The 4,343-nt window shown below is 41.3% G+C and overlaps 1 non-coding gene across 1 annotated transcript; it reads left to right on the top strand.

Moving 5' to 3' along the window:
- The first annotated feature begins 3,159 nt into the window (after positions 1 to 3,159).
- LOC112082500 lies at positions 3,160 to 3,266 on the top strand. The gene has a single exon (XR_002897174.1). It is a non-coding gene; the product is annotated as a small nucleolar RNA R71 (small nucleolar RNA).
- The last annotated feature ends 1,077 nt before the right edge of the window (positions 3,267 to 4,343 follow it).

The raw sequence follows: 4,343 nt of genomic DNA, 5'->3' as shown, positions 1-4,343 counted from the left end.
GTGATTCACATGCCCAGGGAGCTTCACACAGGTTGTAAAACCTTCGCTCGAGATTAGGGTTTCTTCTTGGATGTTAAGAGACATCCTTATCCACCTTTGTAAGCACCACTCTTTGAGTATCAAATTCAATCCTTGCACCAGTTGTGTTAAGAAAAGAAGTTCCAAGCAAAAGTGGAAGCTCCTTGGTGTTTTTCATCTTCGTGACTATGAAATCAGTTGGAACTATGCACTTGATAACACCGTATTTTGACCACTTTTATGGATCATAATTGTATCTTATGCAGGTGTTTAAACTCTGTTTTAAATGTGTTTAAAGTGTTTTCAATGTTTTAGAGTTTCAAAAGACTTTACAGGAAACTTGGGCAAAAGATATGCAATTTGGAACAAATGAGCAATTTTGGATAAATGCAGACTGTCAGAAGTATGACAAGCGATGAAGACCTTCTCACCGTCTGATCACCCCCACAATTTGAGACAACATAGAGGATCCAACCAGCTTTCTAATGCACTTGGTTTGGAGACAATCCAACGGTTAGATCTTCAGATACTCCCGATGCAAGAATGACAGAAAATGCAGTTCCAGAAGAGAGCATGTGCCGGGACCGCGGCCAACACCTGTTTTCCCGCGGGTAGAGCCACCGCGACCGCGGACTTTGGTCGTTCACTTTCCCGGCGACTTAATTAAAGCCCAGATCAATTCCTTTCGTTATTTTTGAAGCCCTAAGTGTCCAGGGCCACCCCAAAAGCTATAAATACCCTCTTTAGGTCATTCTAAAGAGGCAGAGAAAAAAAAAACGAAACACTTAGAGAGAGAGAGAGTTTGTGTGCTTCACAAACCCTAGGAGCCGCCTTCTCAGAAGAAGGAGCCGCCGAGGAGAGCATCATCGCGCCTCCATCTGCGATTCCGTTCTTCGTTCTTCTTCCTTCTTTTCTTTAATTTCCTGCAACTTTCAATGCTCTGTGATGATTGTTTACAATATGTTTGAGTAGTTACCCAGTTGGGTTTAAAGGGATTGTTCAAAGGGAATTTCATGTGTCTTTGCTTATGAATCAATAGATTTAGGATTATTAATCTTCTAGATGTTCTTTGTTTGCCTTTAATCTTACTGCGTGATTCTCTGTTGGCCACTTAGAAGCCGATCTGATATGATTTGTTGCGAAAGCTTTCATTGATTGTCTGAACTAGGGTGAAACGAGCAATTCTTCTATAGGAGTGGAAACCTACCTGTAGTTGAGTTGTGAATATTGATGTGTCTTGTTCTGCTATTGCATCTTCTCCTTTCCAGGATCAGAGTGGAAACCTACTGATCAGGGTTGCGAGAGATAGTTGTTTAGTGCTGCGAAAGTAGGCTATTCATACTTCCATGCCTCGAGTTCTAGAACATACGTAGTTGATTACCTCTATCACTTGTCTAAAATCGACTTAGCATAGACCATGAACCCCTGCGAATTACCCTTGAGCCCCAACGTTTTTCTTTCATTGTTTACAACCTTCAATTCTATTTGCTTTTCATTCGCTTATTACTTGCTTACATTCGCTTTTGTTTAATCGATTTTACTTGCTTTTATTTGCTTTCATTTACAATTGCTTTTAATTGTTTAGCTTTCTAGTTTAGATTTCGTGACAACAAAAACCCAAAACCAAAACCAAAACCTTTTTAGCTCTAATCTGATTTAAGCTTTGCAGTGAATTCGTACTGAAACAACTAAGTCTCTGTGGATCGATACCCTAAGTACTACAGCGCACATCTGTGCACTTGCAGACATTTAGGGGTTATAAATTTAAAACCTGAAGCTTATTAAAACGAAAAACAACAAACCCCGTTTACGAACCCGCATCAGCACTCACCCACCTTCTATGGATAGTTCTCTATCAGCCCATGAGGTTTCTTTGAGTAAGAATCTCCAAAAGTGATTGGAGAAGGATACTTCATCAAGTTCTTGATCCCCAGCCTCTCCATCATGTTCATAGACATCACACTTACACTTGAGCCTGAATCACACAAGGCATTCTCAACTCTGAACTTCCCAAGAATGCAAGAGATAGTAAATTTCCCTGGATTACCCAGCTTTGGGAGTGATGTAGGCTTCATCTTTGGTGAATCTAGGTTGGAGACATCATCCTTTGGCTGTGCTTGATCTACCGGCGGCCTCTTTGCTTCAGCATCCCCTGAATTGTTCCATTTCTCAACAAAGGCACAGGCTGCCCTCCCCCCCCCCCCTTCCCATTTTCTTTCTCAATGTCCTCATTGAGATCAGATAACAAGCTCATAAAGTCATCTATAATGGCGTGCTCTTCCCCATTGTTAGGGCTGTATCCATCAAAGACATTACCATAAAGGAGGTATTCAATTTCTTGAACAGAAGCTGAGTGATCATCATCTGAGTAGATGGCATTGCAATAATCTTTGGGGTTTTGAACAACTTTGCCACGAAGAGAGACCTGAGTTTCAGAAGTACAGATGCCCTTTTTTCTGTAGAGTCTTAAGTTCAGAGCCTAGTGTCTCCATCTTAGAAGTCAGGTCAAGAAACTTTGAAACCAGCCTCTGTTGTCCTTGTAAGAGCTGTTGGAGAACAACACTGATATCAGGACCTTGCTATGGCATAGAACTCTGCTGAAACTGTGGCTGACCGAATCCAGGAGGTGGAGGCTTTTGTTGCTGAAAGCTTACTTGGTTTGTGAAGTTAGTCCCTTGTGCTGAAAGCTGATAAGATTGTTGACCTTGGAAGTTGCCTTGGTACTGATTCTTTTGAGCAAAGCCTTGAGGAGGGTACCCTTAAAACTTATTCTGGTTCCCAATGAAGTGCAACTCCTCTTGAGCAAGACCAGATTCCTTGACATTTGCAAAACAACTTTGGTCATTGGCTTCACTTACATAGTGTACAGGTTGCTGAGTGATCATTTTCAGTTTTGTAAACTCAGCTTTCAACCCTTCTAGTTCCTTTTCCAGCCCTTGTTGTACACTAGAACTTTCTCCTCTATAACTTCGGTCATAGTCTTCCCCATAAGTGTCTTGACTCATGGCTAGGTTCTCAACAAGTTCCATAGCTGCAGTGATTTCTTTTGCTAAGAAATTTCCATTTGATGCTGTGTCCAACTGAGCCCTGATCTTGGGAACAGCTCCTCTATACCAAGTGCTAAGGAGAGAGGCTTCTGAAAAGCCATGATGTGGGCACTGAGTTGTATAGCTTCTAAACCTGTCCCAAGTTTCTCCAAAGGTCTCATTAGAATCATGAGTGAAGCTTGAAATCTTTTTCCTTAGCTTGGCTGTTCTAGAAGTTGAGAAGAACTTGGATAAAAAGTCAAGCTTGCACTGCTCCAAAGTTTGTATTGAACCTCTAGGTAGGTTCTTCTCCCATTGGTGTGCCTTGTCTCCTAAGCTGAATGGGAAAAGCCTAAGCTTGAAGCTGTCTTCAGATACGCCATTGATCTTTGTGAGATCACATACTCGGTCAAATTGATCTAAATGCTCCAAAGGATCCTCCATTGGCAAGCCATGGAACTTAAAGTTCTGCACCATGTTGAGCAAAGAAGCCTTCACTTCAAAATTGGTGTTCTGAACCGGTGGAGCTTGAATGCCAGCCCTGTATTGGTGTGCATTTGCTCGGTCATTCTCTCCTACATAGACAAGTGGAGGCTCTTGACGCCTGGGTGGGTTTGGGTGGGGTTCTGGTTGATTAACCTGAGGCCGGTTTTGGTTCTGATTACCCTGAGCTTGTCCCTGATCCTGTGGAACCTGATTTCTGTTCCCATTAGCTCCAATACCAGCTCCTTCACCATGAGCAGCTTCTTGAGCCTGGTGCTCAATCCCAACTTGCTGATCCATTCCCAATCTTTCCAAGTGAGCAGCTCTTTCTCTTTGTCTTCTAAATTGACCTCTTGTGTTCATACACCTGAAAACAAAGACAGAACTTGAAAGGGAATCAGTAAAACAAAATAAACTTGATCTCAAAAACTATATCAGAAACTAATGCTAACAATGCCCACACAATATGGCAACAGCATCAATTGATAACTAAAGTTTTTAAGCTCTAAAATGAGGGTTATCAATCCCTTATCTGTTGTAGCATAAAGGGTATCAAATCTATATGTGTGGTAGTCAGGCATTAGTATATGTGACAAGTCTTTAAGTCAAGTGAAATAAAGGGAGTTTTGGTGGTGAACAAAGTAACAAAGAAGCATAAAACATAAAACAAGCAAAGCAATGATTATTAATAAACTAAACAAGCAACCAAGCAAAGAAGATGATGATGATAATAAAGATGATGAAAGCTAAACCTCTAGAAGTGATCATTGATTAGGATGCTTTCAATGTTGATTCATGATGCTAAGAACATAATGA

The sequence above is a fragment of the Eutrema salsugineum genome, unplaced genomic scaffold (assembly GCF_000478725.1).
Source record: "Eutrema salsugineum unplaced genomic scaffold, Eutsalg1_0 scaffold_1, whole genome shotgun sequence".
Lineage (NCBI taxonomy): Eukaryota > Viridiplantae > Streptophyta > Magnoliopsida > Brassicales > Brassicaceae > Eutrema > Eutrema salsugineum.
The sequence above is the reverse complement of the archived record's forward strand: the minus strand, read 5'-3'. Positions and strand labels throughout refer to the sequence as shown.